This window comes from Mirounga angustirostris, unplaced genomic scaffold, assembly GCF_029215605.1.
Source record: "Mirounga angustirostris isolate CCGP_5_RB_7025 unplaced genomic scaffold, mMirAng1.0.hap1 SCAF_3, whole genome shotgun sequence".
Taxonomy (NCBI): domain Eukaryota; kingdom Metazoa; phylum Chordata; class Mammalia; order Carnivora; family Phocidae; genus Mirounga; species Mirounga angustirostris.
This window is the reverse complement of record NW_026991711.1, coordinates 151,010,393-151,031,569: the sequence shown is the minus strand read 5'-3', so window position 1 is coordinate 151,031,569 and position 21,177 is coordinate 151,010,393. Positions and strand designations below refer to the sequence as shown.

Here is a 21,177-nt window from a genome sequence, read left to right as displayed (position 1 = left end):
ACTTATTGGTTGATGATCCATAGGTATGTAACTTATCTGGGAACAGACACTATGTTCCTCAAGTTTTTGATAGTATTTGCATACCAGCGATTTGAGCTGATGATGAAGACTTCAGAACTAGGTATAAAAATTATTATTTACAAACTTAAACTATGGCTGCAAAAATACAGATATACCACATGGTGGCAGCAAAGGAACATCATTAGTTTTGCAGAGTTTGTATCATATTTCAGTCTACAAGAAATTATAATTGTCTATTAGCACATGAAAAATATTTTTAATGTCTAACAAAACTAGGGAAATGTTATTGAGTAAGCATGTCTTAATATAAAGAAATTCGAAAAGATTTTTGGATCTTTGTCTTTATTTACAGAAGCATCTCTTTAAATTCTAGCACTATATGTTGTTTTAGAATCAGATTCCTTTTCCTTTACTTTCTTATCTCTTTCAACTATAAAATGTTCATGAGCATTAGGAGCTGTTCTTTGACATTTAGGTTTTGAGACTGGGGTCATTTGGTGGCTCACAGGATATTAGGCTGTGTAAAATGTGGACCTATACAAATTACAGCTGTTGATGGTACATGGAGTTCTTTTGCAGACAGCCTTCTTAGGCATGTTGCCTAAGTTTAATTCCATGTATAAAGTCACACTCAAAGTATGTAAACTGAAACAGATGTTAGTACTCTGAGAATGCATTTGGTGCACGAAGGAATAGCTCCCTAGCCTCTTGTTCCTCCCCCACTGTATTTTGAAAGCTCTTTTGAATAGAAAAGGGCCCCTGGGGAATCATGTAGTGTCTTTGACCCCATTAGCATGTAGCAATTCATTCCTGGGAAACAGTTGCCCCAAATAGATGTTAGAATTTGCTTTAAAGTCCTTCCTTAATAACCATATGATTTTATTTCCTTCCCTGTAAGCTTTAACTATTCTTTAATTAGGAAGCTATTCACTCCAATAATACAAACCAAACTAGATCTTACTGATATGACTTATATAATAACTCTGAACTTTTATTTTCCTAAAGATTAGCAGTAATAAAGGCAGATGTTTGTGTAACACCTATGTACCTTCTCACTGCTATGTTGTGAGATATTAAAGTACCATATTTGAAAGACTTCCAAAACTGAATTATGTTGATAATAGTTCACAGAGTTCTAATCACACAATATGTGATTACAGTGATTTCCAGGAAAAAAAAGTAGAGTTACTGCAAGCAATATCTATTTATTTATTTTTTTTAATCTTCTTTCCTTCCTCTTTCCTTCTCTCCTTTCTTTTTTTCAAAGATATTTGTTAAGGGCCTCCCCCAGGTACTATTCTATCCTCAAAAAGGATTAAGATAGATCCCACTCTTAAAGAAAGAAGCACAAATTAAAAATCTTTGGCAGCACAGAAGAGCCAACCCATAATTCTGGGAAACTACAGAAGACTTTATAGAGGAGATAATATTGGAGCTAGGCTTGAATGATGGAGGAGAATTTCTCTAGGCAGTGAAAAGGAAAGCAGATTTTCTAGGCAGCAGAATGGTATGAGCATAGTAGGTTGGGTTTGTGGAACATGAAGGACTCTGCTATGGTTTACTTACAGATACTGGGGGAAGTAATTAGGTGATGAGATAGAAAGAATGGGTAAGACCAGATTTAGTCATGCCTAAAGGTTTGGAAATATAAATGCAAAATCTTTTTAAATTAAAAACTAGTGATTATATGTTTAAAGTTTTGATACATGTTTTGATTTATGATAAAGTTTTGATTTATGTTACTTCAAGGTGATAAAATATGACCTTTTTTCTGCATAGTAAAAATTTAGATAGGTATCATAATAGCTGATGTTCTTAAAGTTAGTGAGTTACTTTTCACATGCATCAGTAAAATATGTCAATTAACTAAAAATTTATGCAATCCCATGTAATTCACATAATTTTGTTTTGTTACGTAAACACAAAAAGTCTCCTTGAATTTGTCTTTATATTTAATCATCATTCAGATTCATAGATATTTAGCTTCTAGATTAAGAAGCAAAGTTTAAGTGAAAAATTATGCAGATGTATAATTATAGTGCTGTATTGGTAATTAATATTGGTGATTTGGCCTTTATTAATGGCTAACTCAGGTAGCTAAAGGATAGCTCTAGTATATGTTAAATAAAACAGGAATAATTTAATGTATATATTAAGTGTAACAGAAATAATTTAATTATCTAGATAGTGTTTTCCTCACAAAGTAAAACCAAGTTCAAAGTTTTATGTGGAGAAACTCATGTTCGAAAAATAAATTCCATGTTATTTTTGTCTAGCTTTTAGAGTCACTGATGGAAATGTTTCAGTAGCTCTTGGTTTTTTGGATAATACTATTTTATAAAACTAAGTTAAATTTTTCTACTTCTGGTTTTAGTATTTGTTTGATTCTCAAGTCATACATCTTTTGGTCTTGACACCACAGTCTTAGGTACATGGGAATGAATGATGCTTTTTGTTGGGGCAAATGTGGATGTTTTAAAAAATTTTGTTGGCTGTTGCTTTGTTCTGAGAGTATTTTATGTATCTCATCTTTCTATTGGATCAGAATAAAACATACTTCTAAATGAAGAAGGAAGCATTCACATTGCTTTTTTATACTTAATGCCTGATATTGATATATTTTTATTTTTTATTTTTTCACCCTGAATTATATAATTACTTTTTCAGCCTGAATTATATAATTCTTTATTTTTTCAGCCTGAATTATATAATTCTAAAACAAACAAATTCTAAGTACTTTGCCATTTTAAAGTTCTCATTAAAGTGCGGTTCGGAAGTGGATAGAAAATTTGTATGATATTCTTTAGGTTTTCTAGTCTGCTTGCATGATTTCATAAATAAATAGTAAAGCTTCAGTAATTTCATTTATGGAAGCCACTTGAAAAAATAATTCACTAATAATTATGTCACAAATAAATTTAGTTTTATAAAGGGGTGTTGTAATGGTTGTATTTATTTTTTGCATTAAGAGAATTCTATTTTTTAGGATGAAATAAATAATTTTTAAGGATTTAAGTCATAATTTCAATCTGAATTTTTGTTATTTCTTAAGGTTTCCCACATCACCTCCCAATTAGAAGTAGGATCTAACTCTTATTTCTAGGATTTCTCAGAGAAAGTATTGAGAAGTAAAAATAATTTCCTCATTTCATTGAATTCCTTACAGAGTAGGACAGTGCTAATTGAGCAGTTAGGCTTGCATTTCTGATTGACTAGGGCGTATGTCCTAGCATTGAGTGGATTTATAAAAATCAATAAAATGTAAGGGTATTTAAGGCTAGTGGCAAAAAGATAAATTAGTATGTAGGAATCAGGGTATTTAAATGAAGGGGGGGGAAATCGGAGGGGGAGACGAACCATGAGAGACTGTGGACTCTGAGAAACAAACTGAGGGTTCTAGAGGGGAGGGGGTGGGGGGATGGGTTAGCCTGGTGATGGGTATTAAAGAGGGCAAGTATTGATTGGAGCACTGGGTGTTATACGCAAACAATGAATCATGGAACACAACATCAAAAACTAATGATGTAATCTATGGTGATTAACATAACAAAATTAAAAAAAGTTTTTTTATTACATCTCAATTTATTTTTAAAAAAAATTTGTATGAGATTTAATTGACACGTAACATCGTGTAAGTTTAAGCTGTAAAAATGTTGATTTGATACGTTTATATTACAATTGAAGAATGACTATTCAAGGTCACCATATTCACTGAGTTTTATTTTCTGGATTGTTTTTCTTCTAATTTATATCCTGTGTTCTTCAAACCAGAATCAAGAATTAGGAGTCACAGAAATTTTTTTTTTAAAAGATTTTATTTATTTATTTGACAGAGAGATAGAGAGACAGCACAAGTAGGCAGAGTGGCAGGCAGGGGGAGAGGGAGAAGCAGGCTTCCCGCTGAGCAGGGAGCCCGATGCGGGGCTCGATCCCAGGACCCCGGGATCATGACCTGAGCCGAAGGCAGACGCTTAACGACTGAGCCACCCAGGCGCCCCTACAGAAATTTTTTAAAAAATGGCTTTATTGGGATATAATTTACAAAAATTATATGCATTTAAGGTGTATAACTTGATGTTTTGATAGACACAGATGTTTTTAAAAGTCTGATTTAAATGTTGCATGCCAAGTCTGTTTCCATAGCAATGCCATCGATGCACTTTCAACATCACACTGTTGGAGAGGCAAAAAGCAAAATTGCATATGTCCAAGCACTATAGTTTATAGTACAGTGAGCAGGATATTAATGTCAATGAGATTGAATTACCTTTAGCTTCAGCGTCCGGTATAGCCTCTTATTTCAGATAACTTAGTATTATTTTTTCTTAGATTTGTATTCACTTCCCATTGTCCTTTACTCAGAAAGAATAATGGCTTTCAGACTTGAAGTGGGTCCCTTGGGCTAAATAATTGGCTAAATAATATAGCACAGTTTTTTACACCACAGTCATTTGAGTGGATTTCATCTTGAACTGTAAATCAAGCACATCAATCAGGGTCAAGATTAACAGTTTAATGGGCCAGGTTAATAGAAGCAGCCAACCCAATCTTGGCTTGAACAGCCTAAGTAATGCATTCTAGTTTCACCATCAAAAGTACTGTACCCAGGGACCCCTGGGTGGCTCAGTTGGTTAAGCAACTGCCTTTGGCTCAGGTCATGATCCTGGAGTCCTAGGACTGAGTCCCACATCAGGCTCCCTGCTCAGCGGGGAGTCTGCTGTTCCCTCTGACCCTCCAGCCTCTCATGCTCTCTCTTACTCTCTCTCTCTAATAAATAAATAAATAAAATCTTTTTTTTTTTTTTTAAGTATTGTACCCATCCTCAGTGACAGATCTTTCATTTGCCGTAACAAGATCTGGAGTTTAAGTTGCTGTGGCTGAAAAGGCACCTTAATATTTTTCTTTTCTTAGAAAATGAAAAACAGAGAAACCCTCATTTCCTGACATGTCAATTGTTACAGATGTCTTAAAGAAAATGGAGTCTGCCTTTGTTCAGTGCAATAGTACTAGTAAAGAAGTGCCTTGCTGGGAGGTTCCTGAAAGTTAATTTATTTGTTGCTTTAGAAAGAAATTCTGTTTCCATTAAAATTATGTCTCCGGGTAGGTGATTCATAAACAGAGAACCTGGAAATGGAGTCAGTCTCTTGAGCCTATTTACATTCTTAATCATGCACAGCTGCTGAGCTGTGGCGGCTTTTGGATTTTTAAAAAGCAGAGTCTTATCTTTTGTGATTATAATGTTAGATCATGATCACATAAATACAATGCCAAAGTAACATGATCGTTTCGGAAACTAAGTCTTGAGGAAGGTGGATGTCCCTTTCAATGCGTAGTGAATCTCTTTTTTAGGTATTTTGAACTAGCTTTTAGCACGTTTAAAAAACATTTCCTTTGATGCAGAACAGCTGTAGCTATGTTTTGAGTGATGTAAACATTTCCCTCCACCTCCTCCTTATTCTTACACTTTCCCAGTTCAAGGCAAAGGATTGAAAAACCTCGCAGTTTCTTTTTACCATGCACTTCCTACAACTATTTATTTTCTAACTCAGTAACATTTTATAAGAAAACTTTTACAGAGATAGCGTTTGAACACGTACTTGAAGCCACAACCTGATAGTGGTTGAAAAACATTAAGCGTTTTTCTTGGAAAGAAGGTGTTATCTTAAAACGCCCTCTTAAGGTATAGCCATTAACAGATTTTCAAATGCATTTCCTGCTTGGGAAGAACTTGGCCAGCACAAACAGTACAAATTAATACATATTCAATAGATATTTGGGTTGAAACTGGTAAGCCAATTACAGTTCTGTCCCTTTTGAGTTTAAGGAAAGGATTCTTCCAGTTTCTTCAGCCTATATAAATTATAGCTCCATCTTTCTTGCTTTTGTGATGATTTATCTATGGGCTCTTCTCTGAACATTGTTAAGATCTTGCATGCACCATCGGTACATTTCCCACACCTTAGAAGCTGTGTTAACAAATTAATAGCTATTTCTTGTATTTGAATTACACCACACACGAGTGGCCTTTAAGATATATGTAATCCAGTCTAAGCCACTTTTAAAACAATTTTCCTAGTCATGTGGCTATGGGTCAGAGCTGGGTCAATCATGTTTAGTTATAGAAATTTTTCCACATAGGTATTATCTTCCAAGACCCTCAAGGAGTGCATTTTCTGGTAGAATATAGCAGGGGGAAGAACTTGATTTTAGACTAAAGTGAAGTGCAAGGATAAGATTATAATTGGTGGCAGAAATATGCACTAAAACTAATTTTTTAGATTTTAGCTTTTTGATGGCCTTGGATATTTCTCAACATAGTCAACTTCTATTAGTGTCTGAGATGTTGTCTCAGAGATGAAGCCTACGATTTCTTCATTTTATTTGTGAAATAATGTTTCCAAAAATATAATACGTTGGAATATATCTTAAAAAAACATTAATTCCATGTTTTTATGTTAAGCAAACAGAGCTGGACAAAATAATACAAACTCTATGTTTCCATATATATGAAGTTCTAAAGCAGTTCCAAATGTGGGATCTTTCTGGGCAGGTGGAAATATTCTGTCTTGTGGTAGGGATGTGAATTATATAGTTGTACTCATTTATCAAAGTTGTAGTTCCAAGATTTTTGTACTTCAATGTATGTAAATTATACGTTATAACTATTAAGAATAATGATAATTGGGGATGGATTGGGGAGTGGCCGAAGATATGGATAAAATAAGAATGGCCAAATATTGATAATTGTTGCAGTCAGATAATGGTACATGAGCATTAATGTACTCTTCTGATTACTTATATATGTTTGACATAGTTTGTAATAAAAATGAAAAACAAGTACATCTTAGTGATTCTGATGTGCATCCAAGGCTGAGAGCCCACTGATCTAAGTGGATTAGAGAAAGAAAAATTGTGTTATGCAAAACTTGAGCTTGGAAACACTTTGTGCACAATTAGAAAACAGTGTCCTAATACCAGAGCTGGCATTGAATTTATCCAGTCTCACCTCTATTATCTCTAGTGTACTGATGAGGAGACTGAGACTGATGGGAGCCAAGTGTCTAAACAACACACATAATGGCAGGGCTAGCTAGGGAAAAAATAAATCTTGCCTCTTGGCTTGCCCTGGAAATTACCGTGGTGGCTCTCTCTCTCTCCTTTTTGATGGCTTTGCAAAAACTTGGCTCAGCAGGAACATGCTTGTTCAACGTGAGGATAACAAGAATCTCTCACTAACACCTGCTATGTTGCTAATAATTAACACCTTATCTGAGCTCCAGATGCTCCAATTATTTTTAAATATTCTTTCAGCCGGGAAGCTCCCATTGTTACACAGTCCACTTGGAGTTTATCTTGCAACCATACCACTTGACAATGATACAAGGGCAGGGTTCTTTACTTTATAGGATGAATCTAGCTGTGCCCAGTTCAGTTACTCTGTTCTGTGGGATTATAAGCACTCTTGGTGTCTTGTGCAATCTGATGTTTTCTCCAGTTGTAAGTTTTCTTTCTAATGACCCTTACTTTATGCTTGTATCATGTATTTCTAGGGCTCTTTTTCTGTTTCCCTTGAACAGTGGTTGTTGACCATTAAAGGAAACATACTACTCATTCTAGTGTTAATGATTTTTTTTTTTTTTGGGTAAATTGTGGAATAGTTCAAGTGGAAATATATGCTTTCTGGGTTGTATCAAGTCCCTACCGGAGGTAGTAACTGGTAGCTGTGGTGTCAGCCACATCATAACCCCAGAGCACTAGAGTCCAATAACAGGTGAATCACCCAGAATTCCCACAACGGTGGATATGCTAAGAAAGTAAAAATTAGGGGAGATAATTTGAGGATATGTCAACATTTACAGATATCTTAGATGCTAGAGTATTTTTGCTGGATTGTGGTTTTTCTTTTTTTCTCTTTTTTTTTCAGATTGTATTCCTGAGATAGACTTTCTGAGCTACCTGAGCCTAGTATGGATGCACTAATAGTCTGGCTAAAAATATTTTTTAAGGTTGAAAATTTAAGTGACACAATATAGAAGGAAAAGAGCAGTCAAAAGCCAATAGATTAAAAAAATTAAAAAGAGTATGGGTCAGAGTTTCCATTAATGTGCATGAGGTTGACTAGGTTACTTAAAACCAGTTCTATTGAGGATGATTATAAAGTCTGGATAAGATTTTAAGAAGAAAAGAACATGCCATAGAAGGTATCAGTTAGCTACCTAGTATTTCTAAGCCAAGATCTGAAAAAAGAGGGAAACTAACAAAATGAGCCCAGCATTTGGAGATACTTTCACCTTCAAGGAAATTGTAGATTTCAAAAGTGAAACCAGGGGTTGGAAGACTGAGAAGCTGAGGAGAGCTTCTTTGAATGATATGGAGATATAGGAATAAAAATTGGAGTTAAGGATTTGTCAAGGAAGTAGACTCCATTTAAATAGGCTTCCTTTTCAGTTGGGACTCTCAAAGGGCTGCTTCCTAGAATAAGGGTAAACCAGAATTAGACTAACCCTGAAGGCCGGGAACTGAAGGCCAGTTTCAAATCATCCTGATCTCTGATTTGATTAAAGAAAACTTCTCTTGGCCTTTGTGCTTGTCAAAAGCAAAAGTAGATTCTTCGGAGAAAGGTAATATCACCCAGATCTTCAAATTATTTTTACAGTCTTCAGGGTCTTTTACCCAATAAAAACCCAATTCATTCATACAGAAATAAAAGAATTGACCTAAATCAAGGATGATAGAAATACATTATCAGGAGGTTCAGATACTGGTGTTTCCCAGACTTTAAAATAACTATGATTAATAGTCAAGAAAGAAGAATTTTGGCAGAGAACTATCAATTGTAAAAAAAAAAATCAAATAGAAATTCTGGAACTCTAAATATCTGAAACTAAGAACTTAATGGGCAGCTTACTAACATTTGGTGCAACTATAGAGAATTAGTAATTTGGTATATGGAGAATAAGAAAATGATCAGACAGAATCACAGAAACAAAAGAATAGAAAATGTAGAAAAGAATGTAAGAGACATATGAGATAATGTGCAGAGATCTGACATATGTGTAATTGGAGTTCTGTAAGAAGAAAGAGAATGGGGCAGACCCAATATTTGAGGAGATAATGGCTGAGAAATTTCTAAAACGTATTAAAGAAGTCAAGCTATATATTCAAGAGGTACTGTGAACTCTGAGCAGGATAAATATGGAGGAAAAAAACATCTAAGCAGATCATAGTAAAAGTGCTGAAAGATCATAGCAAAAAAAATCATTAAATCAGACTAGGAGAGGTTTTATTGCCAAATGAGCCACAGTATCTTATAGTTGACTGTTCAACAGAAACAATGGAAGACAGAAGATACTATAATTACAACTCAATGCAGAAAAGTATGTAATATTGTATATATATATATATATATATACACGCACACACACATATGTCAGTCTACAAAATAATATCCTTCAAAAAGGATGAATAAATATTTTTAGGTAAACAAAGACTGAAAGAATTTATCTTCAGAAGATCTGTACTAAAAGAAGTAGTAATGAAGTACTTCATACAGAAGGAAAATAATTCTACCTGGAAGCATAAAAATGCAAAAAGGAATGAAAATCTATGGAAAGAATAAACATATGGATGCATCCAAATGCTATTGATTGTATTAATCAGTGCTACTATCCCACTGGTTTTAAAACATGTAACAAAAAGAACACAAAATATGAGCAAGTGAGGGAGTACAATTATTCTAACGTCTACACATTGTCTAAAAGTGGTAAAAATACTGTTAGACTTAAAGGAATCAAGGACGCATATTGTAGTTGTAGAGTACAATTTAATAGTAAAGAGAATGTGTAACTAAATAGCTAATAGGAAGAAAATGAAATAATAAAAACTACATAATTAATTGAAAATAATGCAAGAAAGAAGAGATGTTCAACATCAGAATATGTTCATTGGACACAGTTTAATTTTCCTAGATATCAATGACTAAATGTCAACTAGAAAATTTCCAAGTGTTTGGAAATTAATAAATACCATTGTGAATAATACAAGAGTTTAGAGAAGAATTGCCATAGAGATTAGAAAACATTTCAAACTGAATGCTAATGAAAACGGAACATATTAAAATTTGTGGAATGCAGCTAAAGTCCTCCTCAGAGTTGAACTCATAGTATTGAGTAAATTTATTATAGAAGAAGGGCTTAAATCAATGATTCATCTTAAAATCATTAAACAAATTAAATTCAAAGAAAGTAAAATAAAAGACAATGAGGATAAGAGTAGAAATTAATAAAATAGAAAAAATATGTAGTAGAGCAAATTAAAAAGCCAAAATTCAATTTTTATAAAAGATTAATAAAATGGATAAACCTGCTGTGTGATTAATCAAGGAAAAGAGAAAGAAGGCACAAATGTCCAATATTGAAATGAAAGAGGGGGACATCACCACTGATTTTACAGACATTAAAATGATGGGAAGGAAATATAAGCTAATTTAGGCTAACACATTAAGGAATTTAGATAAACAAGTTCCTTAAAAACTCAAGCTAACAAAACTGACATGCATGAAAGAGAAAATATGAATCCTTCTAGATAGTAAAGAAATAGAATCTACAATTGATAGCCTTCCCAGATGGGATTAAATTTTACTTTTGGATTTCCAGTACCAAGTAGAATGCCTGATGTATAACTCACATAATAACTAGTTGAATGGATAAATAAGTCTATAGTATTGAAATATTCCTACTGTATTGCTAATATTTGTGTATATATCCTTCTCCCCTGTTAAACCACGGGCTTGAATGGAACATGGAGTCTTGGCTGTCTTTGTATCTCCAGCATCCAGCACCAGTATTTATAACTGGTCAGTAAAGGTTTGTTGAATAATTGAATTAAAAAGGAAGAAAACTACTGTTTAGTGATTGTCTTTTATACACCAGGATCTACGAGAGGAACACTTACATAATTACCTTATTCTTTTTTTTTTTAAAGTTTTTATTTAAATTCCCTCCTGAGGCAAGGGAAACAAAAGCAAAAATAAACTATTGGTACTTCATCAAAATAAAAAGCTTCTGCACAGCAAAGGAAACAATCAACAAAACTGACAGGTAACCTATGGAATGGGAGAAGATATTTGCAAATGACATAACTGATAAAGGGTTAGTTCCAAAATATATAAAGAATTTGTACAACTCAACACCCAAAATATGAATAATCCAATTAAAAAATGGGCAGAAGACATGAACAAATGTTTCTCCAAAGAAGACATACCAATGGCCAAAGACGCATGTAAAGATGCTCAGCATCACTGATCATCAGGGAAATACAAGTCAAAACTACAATGAGATGTCATCTCACATCTGTCAGAATGGCTGAAACCAACAACACAAGAAACAACAGGTGTTGATGAGAATGTGAGGAAAGAGGAACCTTCCTATACTATTGGTGGGAATGCAAACTGGTATAACCACTGTGGAAAACTGTATGGAGGTTCCTCAAAAAGTTATCTTACTTATTCTTAACAATACTTTTATGACAGGAATTTTTAGCCCCATGGAGGGACTACATCTGAAATAATTAACTTGCTCTTGCTCAAAAGTGGCAGAGCCAGGATTGGAAGTATCTTCAAAGCCCATTTCTTTACACTAGTGCTTTCCAAACTGACTGTGTGTACCATAGGGGATACTCAATCAAGGAAGAAAATTTTAGAAATAACAAACTTGAGGGCGTCTGGGTGGCTCAGTTGGTTAAGCGACTGCCTTCGGCTCAGTTCATGATCCTGGAGTCCCGGGATCGAGTCCCGCATCGGGCTCCCTGCTCAGCAGGGAGTCTGCTTCTCCCTCTGACCCTCCCCTCTCTCATGTGCTCTCTCTCTCTCATTCTCTCTCTCAAATAAATAAATAAAATCTTTCAAAAAAAAAAAAGAAATAACAAACTTGGAATGGGAGTTTGAGATAATAATTTGAGGTCATATGCTTCAGCTTTTTCATCTAGTACATTTACCATTAAGAAAATATCTATAAATTGCTTAAACTTTATAAAAGTTTAGCAAAACTAATACTGAGAAATTAGGTCCAAGGGTAATAAGGTTTTCTATATTCTGAATAAAGGCATCTTGGTTTCTATTCTCCCTCAAATATTTTGACTCTTATCTAGTACTTTATATACATTCTTTATAAATGGTATATTCTAAATACCAACAAAAAAAATGTAGCTACCACTTTTCATGCAAAATTGTGAAATTAGCCAGTAGCTTCTTAAGAATGGCTTTCTATGCTATCTTTGTTCCAAATTTCATTTGGAAATGTGAACTGTCAGCTATGTTTTCCTAAGACTGTTAACTAAAATTATGTAGCGGTGATAAAAAAATTTCAAGTTGTATCTGGCATTTCTAAGATGAAGACCAAAAGGAGAGCTTATGGAGTTTATTTATTTTTTAAGATTTTATTTATTTAGGGGTACCTGGGTGGCTCAGTTCGTTAAGCAACTGCCTTCGGCTCACATCATGATCCTGGTGTCCCTGGATCGAGTCCCGCATCGGGCTCCCTGCTTGGCAGGGAGTCTACTTCTCCCTCTGACCCTCCCCCCTCTCATGTGCTCTCTCTCATTCTCTCTCTCTCAAATAAATAAATAAAATCTTTAAAAATTTATTTATTTATTTATTTATTTGAGAGAGAAAGAAAAAGCATGAGTAGGGGGGAGGAGAAAAAGGGATGAGAAGAATCCCTGCTGAGACCGAAACAGGGCTCAATCCCAGGAGTCCCAGATCTTGACCCTAGCTGAAGTCACATGCTTAACCGACTAAGCCACCCAGGTGCCCTGAGTTTATGGAATTTATTGAAGCTTATAATTTTTATGTTATGGATTCCAAGTACATGCATAGGGGTGGTTTTTAAATATGGAAAATGAGAGATTAAAATTTGGCTTACAAATTGTGATGTGACCTTGGTAAATTATTAATAGATGAAAATTCTTTCATTGCTTTCCAGCATATATCTACACTATGCTTTTCTTTATAAATTTTATTTCATTTATTTCATTAATTCATAATGTAAAAATCATCCTTGTTCAGAGGATCATGATAAGTGTGAAAAAAATTTTAAATGACATTAAAGAGTGTGCAATGAAGTATGACACAGAACTTCTCAAAATCTGGCACTTTTTGACAGTCATCTTTTATTTAAATTAAGTTATTCTTGTAGCATCATCTGGAGGTAATTTTATTGACTTTGAAATTCTTTTAGAAGATTATGCTTCTAGTGACTCAGATATTTCCCTGGTATCTTTTTTATGTAAAGAGCTTTGTGGAAGTTTCAATAATGAGCATTGTACTCTAAGAAAATAACACAAATTCTGGAGCTGCTATAAACCATCTCATGAAAAGACAAACCTAAAATGAACTAAAATAAAATGTGTAAATCAAGACTAGTTATTGTTCAATCTAGTTTAGAATATTTATTTTGCCTTGAGCAAAATGTGACTCCCTGGGACAGGAACAATTTTTAATTAGGTAGAATTAGCCTTCAGTGAGCTGTGCTTTATTTTATTACATACCTTTTTCCTACTCCATCCTGCCTCTCATACTTTGTGTCTTAATAAGCATATAGAGGTGAAAGTATTTTATAAATCTCTGACTCTGTCATGTGAATAGTTTGCTGAGTTAACCCATCTAGGTTAGTCTGGGTTGTTATAACAGAATACCATAGGCTGGGTGGCTTCAACGTTTATTTCTAAAAGTTCTAGATCAGCGTGCCAGCAGGGGCAGGTTCTTAGGGAAGGTCCTTTTCCTGTTTGCAGGAGGTCATCTCATTGTATCTTCACCTGGTAGAGACCGGAGAGAGGAACAAATCCTGTCTGTGTCTCTTCTTACAAGGGCACTAATCCCATCATGAGGGCTCCACCCCTCATGACCTAATTACCTCCCAGTGGCTCCATCTCCAAATATCATCACATTGGGGATTAGGATTTTCAACATGTGAATTTTGGAACGGACACAAACATTCAGCCCATAGCATAACTCTCCCAGAATATTCATATTTTAAAAGGGAAGCTTTGTATGAAGAATTTTAAAGGGATTTTTTTTTTTTCTAGAATCTTCCCGATATTCCTTAGTCAGATCATGTCTTACTCTCTCATAGCACATTACCTACTCTACCTAGGTTAAGATCAGCCTTATCTAGGAACAACTTAACTCTTCTGCAGGAAGGGTAGATCTTTGAAAAGAAACCACAATAATGACTTATTGGTAATTATAGAGGATTGATTGTCATGGTAACCTGTAATTAGGAGATGTGCCCAAGGGGAGGCCTGATTTAGTCTGATTAATACAGTTGAATAGAGTAAAATGCCTACCAAGGATGGGAAGCATGAAAAATTTGGCTGAGAAGGGGTGAAAATTAAGTGGACAGAATGTTTTTTAAGGACTTAACAGCAGGAAGGCAGTTGGGAGCTATTGTTGTATGAAGGCCCTGCATGCCTTGAAAAGCATGTCTTGCCCCTGTAACTGAGAAATATTGAGTGAATTTTCGCATAAAGTAAAGGCACTTGAAAGTTTATTTCTTTTGACATTCTAGGAATAGTAGATCAAAGAGAAGTTACAAGAATGGAAGGGTAAGAAGTAGTTACTGAAAAATCCAGTTATCACTTTATGACTAATCTTTTTTGTTGATTAAGGAAGAATTTGTTTGTATCACTGTTGTCCAGGAGAATCCAACTTTAAATCTCTCTGTTATAAACAGCATTCCTCAAATCATGAACCCGTCCCGTCAGCCATCAGACATTATACAGATAGTGCTTTGACAATGACTCACATTCTAAGGGAAGAAATGAGAGTCTTGTAAAATTTAAGTAGAGATGTTAGTTAGACTGTAGAAAGTAATTGAGCTGATTAAAAAAATGAGTTAACAGAAATGTGTCAGAACCCTTAAAATAGGAAAATTTGTAGCTACTATGAAATGGGACACGGCCTAGTCCCATTAGTTATCAGTTTTCTTTCAGTTTACAGTTAATTTTTAAAAAAGTGTTGGACTAAAGAATAAATACAGATGTTGCCAGGCCCAAGACTGGACAATTATACTATCTTTAGAGATATGGAATGAAGTCACAGCTGGAATCAGCTTCTTTTTGTGTTTTTCTATAAAAAGGATTTGAAGATTTTGAAATAGTGTCAGAAAGATGGAAGACTGAGTTCCAGGGGCACACATACTATGCTAAATTGGCATTGCTAATTAGAGGCAAATTGGCAATGAACTTATTTTAGTCTGTTTGTTCTTACAGTAAAGTTTTTCATTTGTCAGCAGAATTCTGTGCTATGATCAGGAGTAGTAAGATATGACTTCGCAAAGATTGACTATGGCAATCTGGATGTAACTAGTATACAGCTTTTTTCTTTTACAGATAGATGTGGCATCTCCTTGATTAATTACCCTTGCCTGGTGATGACAGTACTCTCAGAGTAGCTGCTTAAGCTGCCCAGGTGACTGGATCATTCATCACTAAACTAAATCCAAAGAGAAGATGCTGAACAAGGCTTCCAAGCAGGATTAGTAAATAGGTGGTCCTTCAAATGATTCCTTGTACCGTGGGCCATGTGGTAAGTGTGATTGCTGTGCCTCTGACTCCTAATACAACTGCAGTAAATTCTTTTTTTTTTTTTTTAGATTTTATTTATTTTTTTGAGAGACAGAGAGCACGAGAGAGAGCAGAAGGGGGCGGGTAGAGGGGCAGAGGGAGAAGCAGACTCCCCTGCTGAGCAGGGAGCCTGATGTGGGGCTTAATCCCAGGACCCTGGAGATCATGACCTGAGCCGAAGGCAGATGCTTAACCAACTGAGCCACCCAGGAGCCCCAGTAAATTCTTATTCTGTCTTACCCCTTCCTCTTTCTCCTGTGCTGTAAGGCTGGATCCAAGCTGTTTGCAGGCTGGGACTGATGGATGGAGGGAAGCCATTTCTACTGGTAATAGGTAGATGATTTGCTTCTTTAGATCAGGGGATGTGAAAGCACATTTGTCCTATAAAGTCAGAAGAAGGTGGAAGACATATTCTTTACTGCTAGAGGTAGGGGAATGTCTGATTTTGCTTTAAGAGTTAGGGAAGAGTGACAGATAATCATTTGATATGAATGTGAAAGTTTGGGACAATTAGGGGCACAGGAGACATAACTGCCCCTATAGAGGATAAGGTCAAAGTCAGTGTGACATTTTTAAGGAAGTATTTCTTGAATGCTGTACACATATTCCCAGTTGTTCTGGTTGAATCCAGGATCTATCAACAAAGTTGTAAAGATGTCTGTTCTTAGGACTGCACTGGTGGTTTTTTACATACCATAGTTTTCTTTTCTAGGTTTATGTGGAATTTTGAGTTGTTAAATTAAGCTCAATGTCTAAAATTTTTAAGATATTTTATAACTGGATACATAAAAGTGAAAATAGTTCTGTACATTTCAATATTAAATTTGCTCAAATTACTTTTAAAATAGTGGGAATAAAGGAACATTATCATGTATTAACATGGCAAAGAGATGTTTTAATAAAGGGTAAACTAGTATCTCAGCTAAACATTAATAACTTACATAGACTGGTTACCTACTGGGAACACTATTTCAATATGATGTCAAACTCAGTAGTGATAGTAAGATGCATAACTGATGTGGGGAAAACATATCCATTTAAATCAAAAGAACTAGTGGCCAATTAGCAACATCAAAAGCAACAAATTAAATGATTTTAGCATGTAGAATGAGCTACTGTGATCTAAGTCCTTTTAAAAACAAGTTTTAATATTCTTTTTTTTTACAGTCCAGAAATAAGACACTTAATGAGTGTACCTAAAAAGGCTTTATAAATTCATCTTTTCAGGACTAACAACTTTGTTCTTTATCCTAGTGGAAGAAGTCTGGTGGATGCCCCCTGAGGAGAGTATATGTAATATATCAGATAATTAGTTCCTATTCCTAAAAACGAATGGAGAATACATTACACTTTGCACATCACCTGATCTGAGACACTAGATTGCTATTTTGTTCATATTATTACCATGCTTAAATTGGTTCTACAGGGTGACTACAATAAGGCTTTACCTAAGGAACTGGCAAATTAGTTTTTTTTTTTTTTTTTTTAAGATTTTATTTATTTATTTGACAGAGACACAGCGAAAGAGGGAACACAAGCAGGGGGAGTGGGAGAGGGAGAAGCAGGCTTCTCAGGGAGCAGGGAGCCCGACGCGGGGCTCGATCCTAGGACCCTGGGATCATGACCTGAGCTGAAGACAGACGCTTAATGACTGAGCCACCCAGGCGGCCCGCAAATTAGTTTTTTTTAAAGATTTTTATTTATTTATTTGAGAGAGAGAGAGAGAGAGAAAACATGAGCAGGGGGAGGGGCAGAGGGACAAGCTGAGCAGGGAGCCCAAAGCGGGGCTCGTTCCCAGGACCCTGGGATCATGACCTGAGCCCTAGGCAGATACTCAACCAACTGAGCCACCCAGGCGCCCCTAATTTCTTTTATTTAATAGGAGCAATGGGTTTTCATTTTAAGTTTGTCAGCATTAGGTGGAAACCATAGCCATAAGTCAGAGATGTTCTCCATGATTCCCGCTTCTATACAGCCCAGGAATCTGTGCAGCTCTAATACTAAGCTGAATTCCCCATGTCAGTTAGATGTTGTTCATGGAACACAGGGTTAGGAGATATCCTACCCTCCTAACTAATTTCTGATCTGAATCATAATGCGATCCCAAGAGATCCAGCCAAATTTGAGTCTCAGACTGTTTGTTTCTTTTAAAGGAGTGTTATTGCTTTAGATACATTTCAGAAATAAGTAATTTTTAAGTCTTTGAAAACAGCAAGCACCAAATTTCCCTGCTTAATGACTTACCTTTGAAGCCTACTTTAATAAACTTGCACTTAAACTAAACAAACCTAATGACCAAAAGGAGTAGTTTATTATTTTAAGAAATTAGCTCCAATTATTAGAGAAAGCATCTCATCCCAAGGTAACAATTTCAGAGCATGAAAATAGTTCGGTGTTAATGAATTCCAAAAATAAATTACTGATGCCTTGCTAATTTGTTGTAAGTGGCTCAATTTGCTAAATAAATCAGGGAAATGGCTTCTACTTACTGACTACCTATTCTTACCTTTGATGTTTTATTTTCTTGTATTTGGTTACACTATAAAGTGAAGGCTACAGTTGGGAACTCATTATTAAGATCATTAAACAACCTGGGACACATGTGAGCATAGCCCATACCACATGTTCTTGAGACCTTCGAGATAGGGTGGCCACTGTGTTTAGTTAACTTATCCCAACTTTTTTTTATTTTTTATTTTTATTTTTATTTTTTATTTATTTGACAGGGAGAAACACAGCGAGAGAGGGAACACAAGCCGGGGGAGTGGGAGAGAGAGAAGCAGGCCTCCCGCTGAACAGGGAGCCCGACGTGGGGCTCGATCCCAGGACCCTGGGACCATGACCCGAGCCGAAGGCAGACGCCCAACGACTGAGCCACCCAGGTGCCCCTATCCCAACTTTTTATTCCTGGCTTATCTTTGTATGTAGCCCTTACCCTATCACTATTTTCCTCCCTCTATCCCATTGCTAGGCACCAGCAACCAGATTTGATTTGATTCACATTAATTCTAACTTGGTCTGTTCTTTAGGGGCCTTTTCCTCTATCAGGCTGTGTAGGCAGTCAAGCTTACCTTTATTCTTTGATCCTGAAGAAATTTTGCCAACATTTGGTAGTTTTAATCATCCTGACTTTATTTATTAAATATAAGTATTTTATTTATTAGATCTGTTTTTGTCTTTGCAAACATTTTAGGTGACTCTTGAGTCATACCACATGGATGTGTTCTAGTGTGACCGTGAATGTCTTGGTTTGAAGGTCCGAACCATCTGGGTGTATGCTGTTGTGGTTTGTGCTGGTGAGCTCCTGGGCCTGGTGTTGCTAAGATGGTGAGTCTGTAGTTAAACACAGAGTCATCCTCTAGGGACCCATTTTAAAACATTCTTCTCTCTTTAGGCAATGTTATAGGCTAGATTTACCAGATTTTGGGTAGGCCCTAGAGATCCAAGAGGTTTATAAGCACTTGTGTCTGTTCCAGGGCTCAGTCATCTTGTTCATTAGAAAGATAGACTAGTGTGCCTCCACTGACTAATGTGTTTTCACAATTCAAAATGCTTCATGATGTTTCCACATTTTATGAAATTTACTGAAGCACAAAATGTGTTGATGGACTCTTACTTCTTGATGCAGTAATAGCTTCCTTCCAGTCTTTAGATATATTTAGATTTACTAAAAACTCATTAATGCCAGCAGGTCATTAGAAGTTAACATTTCTCACTGTAGTGATACTCAGTTTGAATTGGAATAGCGTTTGTTTTCATCAGTGATCCAATTGCTAATTGTTGTGTGCTTGAGGTGTGGGGATTAGGAGCTTTAAGTGATCATATTTTCTTTTCCTGAGAATACAAGAATAAGCAATAATGTCACAATCCTTTTACAAATTTCAAATAGATCATACATATGGTTGTAAAGCCAAATTGCATTTTTTTCCAATTTAAAATTTATAGAATGATTCTAGACTGAAGATTGGACCGACAACATGGATTTGAGCATTCTAAAGACACTAGCACAGATAAAGTCTCTGAGGAACAATGTAAAAATATCTTGGAAAAAATTCCTAGAATCTTTATCATTCGTCCATAATAAAAAGTTCTTTTTTTAGTATAATGAATAAAATGTGTCCCCATATTTGTGTATCCATATTTCTCTCTGAATCTTACTTCCTCAAAGCAATTTCTTAAAAATTCCTAAAATAATATAGAACTATCATAGAATCATAGAATATGAGAACCAGAAGATATCTGATTTACAATATTTAATCATTGCTGTTCAAGATAGCCTGAGTGAGATAGGATGTTAGGAATTCTTCAGTGGTTCTTCCATTAGCATTTCCTGGAATCAGGAATTGTGGAAAGCACTGGGGATGATATGCTCTGCTGATTAGGTAGGATCAGTGCCTACAACATAAAAGGACTTAGAAAAAATGTTTGCAGAATGAATGAATGAATGAATGGAGGAGAGGAAATATACTGGATGGACTGAAGTGCTACTCTCTGCTCAGCATTACTACTACTTAATGTTATGAAAACAAAAGGAACATAATTCCCTTTCAGTTTGTGAATGCAGTAAGCTCTTAGTTCCTAATTTTATTTTTCTCCTCCTTTAAACCTATTTGCCTACAATCTTTTTTTTACGTAACAGTGATCTTTCAAAAACCATAAATCATATGCTATCCTATTTCTGCTTTAAAATCCTCTGACTTCTCAATGCATTTAGTACACAAATTCAACCATTTATCACAACCTACAAGTACATGCTTGCCCACTTATCCATTCTCATGCCCCATAGCTCTTTTTCTCTCACACTGCACACTAGTCACATTGACCCTCTTTCTCTTCATAGTTTCCAACTCAGGACTGTTGAACTGACTATTCTCTAGACCTGAGAGGCATATCTTCACATACCTGGCTTCTTCCCATTATTTAGTTCTCGTCAAAGGTCACCTCCTTAAAGATGCCTTCCTTGACCACCCCAACACATTTCCATGATACTCCCTCCGGCACTCCCTGCCAGGTCACTCTGTATTTATATATAGCAGTAATGGCTTCATGATATTGTTTTTCAGGGCAGTCATCTTTGATGCTGTGCTCAGTATCTAGAACAGAAACTGGCACAGGTTGAATGAGTAAATGCTGAATTTGTAATTACATTCTTTTTTTTTTTAAAGATTTTTATTTATTTGAGAGAGAGAATGAGAGAGAGAGAATAAGAGGGGGGAGGGTCAGAGGGAGAAGCAGACTCCCTGCTAAGCAGGGAGCCCGATGTGGGACTCGATCCCGGGACTCCAGGATCATGACCTGAGCTGAAAGCAGTTGCGTAACCAACTGAGCCACCCAGGTGCCCCTTGTAGTTACGTTCTTAAAATCCTCTACCAGAAAGAGTCAGGAATGAGCTTTCAAGATTGATCCTGCCCCTTGTCTGAGCTCCCTTAGTGCTCTGTGTATGCATGTGTAATTACCACATGATATCCTAGCTCTTTACCAGCCCATCTTATTCACTAATTGTAATCCCTTACTGAGGAAGGTTCTCTAGCATCT

The 21,177-nt window shown here is 35.6% G+C and overlaps 1 long non-coding RNA gene across 1 annotated transcript in view; it reads left to right on the top strand.

Annotated features, from left to right (window-relative positions):
* LOC135363904 (uncharacterized) overlaps window positions 1-21,177 on the top strand; it is a 218,418-nt gene that overhangs the window by 130,275 nt on the left and 66,966 nt on the right. Inside the window, exons 6-8 of the long non-coding RNA XR_010410246.1 lie at window positions 15,409-15,604; window positions 18,369-18,524; window positions 18,836-18,969. This is a non-coding gene — a long non-coding RNA (uncharacterized LOC135363904). The remainder of the gene's footprint in view (window positions 1-15,408; window positions 15,605-18,368; window positions 18,525-18,835; window positions 18,970-21,177) is intronic.